The sequence below is a fragment of the Carcharhinus amblyrhynchos genome, chromosome 1 (assembly GCF_965287045.1).
Source record: "Carcharhinus amblyrhynchos chromosome 1, sCarAmb.v2.hapA, whole genome shotgun sequence".
NCBI lineage: Eukaryota > Metazoa > Chordata > Chondrichthyes > Carcharhiniformes > Carcharhinidae > Carcharhinus > Carcharhinus amblyrhynchos.
Window position 1 is genome coordinate 167,795,345 of NC_137324.1, and position 9,561 is coordinate 167,804,905.

The window sequence follows — 9,561 nt, forward strand, 5'->3', positions numbered from 1 at the left end:
TTAAAGATTTCCCTGACAAGTGACCATTCTAACCCATCATTCTAGCCAGATTTGGGGGTGGGGGGGGTTAGGGGGTGATCTCCATCAGGGGCGGGGGAGTGAGTGACAAGAATGGGCTGGGGGATTGTAATAAGTCCTCAGAGGCGGAAGTCCTGTCACCAAAATTCCTTCATTTACAAGATCCACCAACACTGTACAGAGAGTTCTTAGTGTGCAGTCTACATCTGGAGTACCAGAGGAACTGACACTCCTGTTAAAGTACGGAGCATGGGGCTCCCTGACTGGAGCATCAATTTGCCCTTAATCAGGGAGTTCATTTTCAAGCAGGCCAACCTCAATTGTCTGATTAAAATTGTTACGGGTTAGTTGAGGGGGTTTGGGGAATGTGAAGTGGGGGCGGGGGAGAGCTTGATGAGTGTGGGGCAGGGGGGAGGTTGAGGAGTGTGGGGCACATGGGGGAGAGGTTGGAGAATTGAGGCAAGGGGGACGGGGTATGGGGAGTGTGGGGTAGGGGAGAAGAGATTGGGGAGTGTAGGCAAGTGGGATTGGGGGGAGGTGGAGGAAGTTGTTCTGCAAACAAAATGACATACGCTCCTTCGGCCACTTTTGTCAGGAGACTGAAGCTCACATTGGGAAGTCCTGCTGGATCAGAGCTACTTCATGGTTAGTAGTGTGTCCGTTGTCCTGCATTTGGATGGCCAGGAGGCCTGGGTTCACTCTGGATAACACCTCACTGATACTGTATCAAGCTGGGGCAATCGACACAAAATTCTCAAGTGGCTTTCAGCTGACAATACAGTTTTTTGCGATTTTCTTTGTAATGTCATCAAAGTGATGGGTGAATGAGGTTGGATTTGGTACACCTGAACTATTCATACACCTGTGAAATTATATTAAATCTAATATTTTTCTTGTTTGCCAGATGCAAATAGTGGGTGGTATGAATTATCTGAAGTGTGGCAATTCAGTCAAGTGATGTATTATTGTCTCCCTTGCTGCCAGCCTTTACCAGCTGCAGGTTCGAGACTTGCGCCAACATTGTGATTAGGCAGATAATGAGTTGGTGGACGCAGGTCAAACCATGTTAAGGAAAGCACTGGTGAGGCCATCCCCGAGAGGGATCCGGAAGTCCCATCCAACATAGAGCAAGGGTCAACTCAGGTTCAATTCCAGCCTTGGGTCACTGTCTGTGTGGAGTTTGCACATTCTCCTCGTGTCTCCATGGGTTTCCTCCAGGCGCCCCGGTTTCTCCCCACAGTTCAAAGGTGTGCAGGTTAGGTTGATTGGCCATGCTAAATTGCCCCTTAGTGTCAGGGGGATTAGCAGGGTAAATATGTGGAGTTACAGGGATAGGACCTGGGTGGGATTGTTATTGGTGCAAGTTCAATGGGCTGAATGGACTGTACTTCTGCACTGTAGGGATTCTGTGATTCTATGATCAACTTACTGCTTCGCCACCTCTTCTTAAAGGCACACTCCCTGTCTTCTATTTAAAGGCACACCCTGTGTCCGGGGTGCATGAGGTGCATGTATTTAATGGTGCATCTGTCATTATAGACAAGGCGTTTAGTCTGTGTCTTGCGTCACATTGAAGGTGAATATTGTTGATGTAAGCATAATTTTTTATTAATACTTTTTGAGTATTTAGGATTTCTTACAGTTGTTCTGATGCTGTAAACATATTGGAAGACAGAGTGTGGATAGTTTGCAGATGTGATGGGCTTTATAGACAATTGGCCTTTTTCGCATCCCACGCTTTCTTGTCCCTCTGGAAACCAATTAATTGCAAACGAATGGAGCATAATAATTCTGGATGTTGTGAAAACTATGGATGGAGACAGAGACCTTGGCCAGAATTTGATGACTGTGCTATGACTAAGACAGCACTTAACTGGCACGGTACGGGCGGCACGTCAGCACAGTGGTTAGCACTGCTGCTTCACAGCTCCAGGGTCCTGGGTTCGATCCCTGGCTTGGGTCACTGTCAGTGTGGAATTTGCACATTCTCCTAGTGTCTGCGTGGGTTTCCTCTGGGTGCTCTGGTTTCCTCCCACAGCCCAAAGATGTGTGGGTTAGATTGATTGGGCATGCTAAAATTGTCCCTTAGTGTCCTGAGATGTGTAGGTTAGAGGGATTAGCGGATAAATGTGCAGGGATATGGGGGTAGGGCCTGGGTGGGATTGTGGTCAGTGGAATGGCTTCCTTCTGCACTGCAGGGTTTCTATGATACTAAATCATGGGTATCACGGTGGCACAGTGGTTAGCATGGTTGCCTCACAGCGCCAGGGACTTGAGCTCGATTCCAGCCTTGGGCCACTCTCTGTGTGGAGTTTTCGCATTCTCTCCGTGTCTGCATGGGTTTCCTCTGGATGTTCTGGTTTCCTCCCTCAGTCCAAAGATGTGCAGGTTAGGTGAATTGGCCATGCTAAATTGACCCTTAGGTTGGTATTTTATGACCTTGCCTCTTAGGCTCATAAAATCCTGAGGCCAACGGAGAAATCTGTTCTGTGAGCTGGGGTGGGCATGTCAGTAAAATTCCAGCATTAATGTTGGGGGAATTAGCAGGATAAATGCATGGGGTTATGGGGATAGGGCTTGGGTGAGAATGTTGTTGGGGAAGACTCGATGGGCTGAATGGCCTTCTACTCTATGATTCTAAAGCCCTACGGCATAACATGTCTTCTCCTAGACAACAAGTGGGCTGTTTTACATTTTGTTTCATGTTACAGCATGGAGCAAGAGAATGCAGAGAAATCAAGCAGTTAATTCTGCTGCACTCTTGCAATGTGTTTTGAGTCCTGAAAGATATATATTTTGGAAGTACATCACTTCCAGGTTCTTTCTGCATAAACCTTTGGATTTCACCATCATTTAAAAGTTTTCAAACATTTTTAATTGGAAACTCAAAGGAATTTCAGGACAAGTAACAGAAAATATGCTGAATGATTCATACTAATGCCTTGTGCCACAACCTAAAGACTATCCTTGAAAGAATTCCAAATTGGATCTGTCATTTTGCTCTAAAGGGCAGTCAAACATTTAATGAAAAAGGAATTTTTGTGAATACCAAATGAGGCACTGAGGAAGTAGGAAATGATTCACAAAACGCTAAAAGGTCACTTGAACTTGGCTACTGTTCACCAAATCCATCCATTGTGAATAATCAATGCATCTCACTGTGCCCGTTGCGAGTAACAAAAATGTTGGGGTGTTTTATTCTGCATGAAAATAAGAGTTTAAACTTTGATCTTTCTGAATCAAGCTGACCTCAGGCTGTGGGCTACAGAGATAGATTTAGACAAGGCAGGACAAGGGAGAAAGCTTTATCCTGACAACTGTGAAGTTTGTGGACTGGAGATAGCTGTTCTGCAAAAGTGGCCGGCATGATGGCACAGTGGTTGGCACTGAAGCCTCTCAGCACCAGGGGCCCAGGTTCATTTCCGGCCTTGGTCACTGTCCGTATGGAGTTTGCACTTTCTCCCTATGGCTGCGTTTGTTTCCTCCGGGTGCTCCGGTTTCTTCCCACAGTCCAAAAACGTGTGGGCTAAGTGGGATTTGACATGCTAAATTGACCCTAGTGTCAGGTGACTCAGCAGGGTAAATGTGTGGAGTTATGGGAATAGGGCCTGGGTACTATTCTGGTTGGCAGTTGGTGACCAGTGGAGTGCTGCAACTGTACAGGGTACTGGTGAGGCCGCAGCTGGAGTACTGAGTGCAGTTTTGGTCGCTGCACTTGCAGAAGGATATATTGGCCTTGGAGGGAGTGCAGAGGAGGTTCACTAGGCTGATACCGGAGATGAGGGGGCTAGCCTATGAAGAGAGACTGAATAGACTGGGTCTGTACTCATTAGAGTTTAGAAGGCTGGGGGGGGGGGTATCTTATAGAGACATATAAGATAATGAAGGGGATGGATAGAGAGATTCTTCCCACTTAGAAAGGATAGCAGGACTAGAGGGCACAGCCTCAAGATAAGGGGGGGGGCGCAGTTTAGATCAGAGTTGAGGAGGAACTTCTTCAGTCAAAGGGTGGTGAATCTTTGGAATTCTCTGCCCATTGAAGTGGTGGAGGCTACCTTGCTGTATATATTTAAGTCACGGGTAGATAGGTTTCTGATAGACAAGGGAATTAAGAGTTATGGGGAGAAAGCGGGAAAGTGGAACTGATCCACTTCAGATCAGCCATGATCTTATTGAATGGCGGGGTAGGCTCAAAGGGCTAGATGGCCTACTCCTGCTCCTTTTTCTTATGTTCTTATGGATTGTGTTCGGTATAGACTTGATGGGCCGAATGACCTCCTTTTGTACTGTGGGAGTTCTATGATTTGATCTGATATTTTGTTTACAGGCAAGTTTGGAACCTCTATTTGGTTAATAATTTTGGTTCATTTTATTGGACCAATACCACAGAAGTTCACAAATCAGAAGGGCTCCAGCTCTTTCCCTGAAGTAATTCAAGACTAACCCACAAAGCTGGCGTCTTTCTTAATAACCTTGCTTCTTTTTGCTTCAAATACGTAACCAAATGCCCCCTAAAAGATGCAATGGTCTTTGGTTCAACCATCTCTGCGTGGCAAAGCATTTATACTGTATACAGATACATTGAAACCTCTCTCCTGGTTTTCCCAGATCTGAATTGAACCTGTTATTGACTTCATAAGCATTGGAAATAATCTACCTCTATTCACCTATCCTTCATCATAAAGAAGTGCTCTTCAAATGCTTTATCCACTTGAATTGAGGATCTCAAGTCTCTCATAGGACTAATTTATTTGAAAAGGAAGAATTCCATGTTGTTGAGGTACATCCAGATATTTGTTGAAATTAAAATAATACTCCCAAAACTGAAGAATACTGATAGATGCCTGGAGGATACAGTTTCTCACCCTCTCTTTTTATTTCACTACTTTTCATTACACCATCAGTTTCCAAAGCTGTCTCCTTTTCTTCTCCCAGATCTTTAGCCCACTTCCTGCCCTGTGTTCCTTCCTGCTGTCGCTTGATATATTTCCTACGGGGCCATTGGCTTTATTCTTTGCTCCTACGATTCAGTAGTCTCCATTCTGTTTTCCCTCCAGCCCAGCTGATCAGAGCCTCCCTTTCTCTCCACCCAGCTCAACATTAAGTTCCTGCTCCTTCAGATGCGGAACAGCAACACTTGAACATTCGCGCCCCAGTTATGACTCTGAGTTGGTTTTGGATAGATGGGTAGTAAGGGTGTCAGAAAGAGGTAGACAAGGTGGATCAAGATGGGGAGGGGAGAGTCCGATGGGAGTGGGGCTTGCATTTACATAGTGCTTTTCACAATCACCAGATGTCTGGTGGGCGGCACAGTGGCACAGTGGTTAGCACTGCTGTCTCACAGTACCAGCGACCCGGGTTCTATTCCAGCTTTGGGTAACTGTTTGTGTGGAGTTTTCTCATTCTCCCCGTGTGGGTTTCCTCCAGGTGCTCCAGTTTCCTCCAAAAGTTCAGAGATGTGTTGGTTAGGTGGGTTGGCCGTGCTAAATTGCCCTTAGTGTTCCAAGATGTGTAGGTTAGGGGAATTAGCAGGGTAAATATGTGGGGCTGTGGGGGTATGGCCTGAGTGGGATGTTCTTTACATAATGGGTGCAAAGTCGATGGGCTGAATAGCCTCCTTCTGCACTGTAGGCAACCTATGATAATTGATCTCAAAGCACTTTGCAGCAAATACATTATTTTTGAAACGGAGGCCTTGATTTTACCAGCGCATGCATTCCGGGGTGGGCGAGGCTCGCAGAACGGCATATTTTGTTGGCCTTGGTCGTGATTTTACGTACATTGGGCAGGTGAGGCAGTAAAATTCCAGCCGTATTCTTTGCTATAATATATGAAGTGCAGCAGCTATCCTGTACACAGCAAGCTCCCACAAACTGGAGTGTGATATTGACCAGATAATTTGTTTTCATGATATTAATTATATGGTAAATATTAGCTAGGATACCAGGGATAATCCACGGCTCTTCTTTGATATAGTGCAATAGGATCTCTTACACCCACCTGAACGAGCAGGTAGGGCCTTGCTTGATTTAATGCTTTACTGAAATAATGGCATCTCTAACAATGCAGCACTCCCTCAGTACTTCACTGGAGTGTCAAGCTCTGGAGTGGGACTTGAACCCAGAACCTTGTGGCTTAAAGTTGAGGCAACCAAACCATGACTTATAAGGAGGGAGGTGCATTTCAAACCTAGACGTCTGCACTTATAATTACTGAGCCTGATTGAGCAAATGTCTGACAGAGGGGCAGGGAAGGGAGAAAGAAAGAGGGGGGTTGAGGGGGCATGAGGCAGATGGAGAAAGGTGAGGGAGGGAGAAAGGATAGAGGAAAAGGGGAAATTGGGACAGAGGGGTGAGAGGATGGAGCACAAATGTCTACAAACAAAGAGCCACAAACAAAAATTGCTTTCATTTTGAAATGTAACACATCCATAATTCTTTCCAAGGCATTCCTTATCGTTTACAGTGACGTGGCAGTGGTTGGGGGGGGAGAGCTTACGCAATGTTGTCTCAGTGGGATGAATGACATATTAGAAACCAAAGGAAACTGAGAAGCTTTCCTGTGGTTACTACACTAGGAAACCAGGAAACAGCCCACATTTCACTGGGGATCTGGGCAACTGTCTGAGTCATTTATAGAGTGTGATTGTAATTTCTGTCAGATGATCGGTCATGGGTGGAGGATTTACAGCAATGACCTAAGCTCTCAGCTTCTGCCAGCCGCATAAACTCCCAGAATATGGTAATAACACAATCTGCACATGATTTTCATTTTACCCTCATGTTTAACTTATTACAGGTCAACATTTTAAGGACTGATCTTGGAGTTAATATGCTTGTTAACAAATCTCATTTCAAATCTAGATGGCTGCACTTTATAATTACCGAGCCTGACTGTGCAAGTGTCTGAATGAGAGGCGATGAAGGGTACATCCCCAATCAGTGGAGGTCCCCTAGTCCCGATCATAATCACTGGGTGAATTCGAAAGCTGCAGTGAGAGCGTCAGAAGTCAGTGCAGTGATGGTGTGAGTCAAAATAAAGGGTGCTCACGTTCATTAATGTGGACATAGAAAAGCTTTAACTTTACAGGAAATTGCAAAATGAAAGAATTTAGTTACAAGATTACAACTTAGGAATTGCTAGATGGCAGAAAGTTAAGGCCCACCTAATTCCACTTTCCACCATTCTGCTAGTCACCTGATACAATGGCAATAGGGTTTTTGACTAATTGTAGCACTCAATCTCTATCCATGAGCCTCCAACAAACCCAGACCTGAGGTGAAGAAAATCCGCAGCAGTGGATAGCTTTAGGAGCCATAGTTCTGCCAAACAAGCTATATTTACCACATGATGGGTCTCAGATTTCTTGTATACGGTATCCCAAAACGTCATATTCTGAAATTCCACATAAAAACGACCATTAAAACCACCAATGCTGCTTCCTACAAATTCCTATATGATGATAAAATTGAACCAGGCCTTCGATATATTTGAGGGGTCGCTCCCACAGGCAAAGCTGATGTGATTCCCATACACTCTCCAACAGTGCTTAACAACTAGACCCAGTGTTGCAATTGAAGCCCAGCAGGGAGTGGGTCTGTAAGAGGCACACGGCAGGGGCAATCTCCATCCTGTTATAAATCATGGAGATGGCTACATCCCATTAAGAAGCAAGGAACTCATTACTGCCAATAACACCATGTTATATATCCTGCAGACGGGGTCCCAATTAATGTCAGAAGATCATCTGTGATCAGTGAGGGAACCATTCCTGTCAGAGTCCATCTGAATGTTATTATACCATTTTATTATTCAGCGATTTCTGCATGTTAGCTTTTTAAATCTTTGCGCACATTTATTTTTTGTTTTCCTGCAGCTACCCTTAGCTTTTTATGTTCACCCAACCTGGTTTCTTTATTATTTTTATATTATTAATTGTTACTTTCACAGTCTCAATGCACCTGAAAGCATTGTGCAGTCAGTTTGCACACAGCAAGATCCCACAAACTGTAATCCGATGAACAAACTAAAGAATTGTTTTATTATATATCATCTTGATTGAGGGCAAAATGATGGCCAGGAGAATTTCTCAGCTTTTCATTGAACAATGCATCAGGATCTTTTCTACTGCGGCATGGTGGCATAATGGTTAGCATTGCTGCCTCACAGCGCCAGGGATCTGGTTTCAATTCCAGCCTTGGGTTACTGTCTGTGTGGAGTTTGCACGTTCTCTCCATTCTGCGTGTGTTCCCTCCGGCTGCTCTGGTTTCCTCCCACAGTGACAAAGGTGTGTAGGTTTGGTAGATTGGCCGTGCTAACTTGCCCCTTAGTGTCCCAAGATGTGTAGATTAGATGGATTAGCCATTTGAAATGTATGGGGTTACAGGGATAGGGCAGGGGTTAGGGCAAGGCTAAGTTGCTCTGACAGAGAGTCGTGCAGAATGGATGGGCTGAATGGCCTCTTCTGCTCCGTAGGGATTCTATGAAAAGGGCAGACAAGGACCTCATATGGAAGATGGCACATCTGACAGTGCAGCACACCTTCATTGTTGCAGAGAAGTGTCCACCCAGATCATATGCTCAAGGCTCTGGCATAAAATCTAGACATTGGACATTTTGAACCTTGCAAAAGAGCGGCCGATGGATCACAACTGATTCTTTACATGGAATGGTTTCCCCTTTGACTAGCTTAATGTTTCTCTTGTTCCCTGTCCTTTCAACAACAATCTTTCCGCAAAGTTAATCTTTTGCATTTATATTTCCTCTCATATCAGACTGTGTCACGTGGAAAGTATGATGGTGCTTGGAGAGGGACAACCATGGCATTGCTGCTGGATCTGTTCTTGTGTGACAAAATCCATTGCACAGTTTACCCCCTAATTTATCACTACATTTGGAGGTTACCAAACTATGCCGAAATTTTGAGTCATTCGTATAGAATTACTACCAGTCCCTCTACTGACACACTATCCTATCCTCCTTTGCTGTTTGGTACTCATCGATCTAAATCACCTTATCATAGAATCCTTACAGAGCAGCAAGAGGCCATTTGGCCCATCGCGTCTGCATCGACAACAATCCCACCCAGGCCCCATAACTCAATGTATTTACCCTGCTAATCCTCTGACATTAAGGGTCAATTTACCATTGCCAATCCACCGAATCCATACATCTTTGGGTTGTGGGAGGAAACCGGAGCACCAGGAGGAAACCCATGCAGACACAGGGAGAATGTATAAACTCCACCTGAGTCAGAATTGAACTCAGGTCCCTGGCGCTCCGAGGCTTCGATAGTAGTCATGATGTGGAGATGCCGGTGCTGGACTGGGGTAAACACAGTAAGAAACCTCACAACACCAGGTTAAAGTCCAACAGGTTTATTGGCTGTTAGTTAGTTAGTCGGTAGGTTAATTGAAAAGACTTGGATTCTAATCAGTAATATGTAAACTGCGTGTGCTGTTATATGCTCTGTCTGAGTCCAGAACTCTCCATTCGCCTGACGAAGGGGCAAACCTCGAAAGCTTGTGAGTTTACTATCAAATA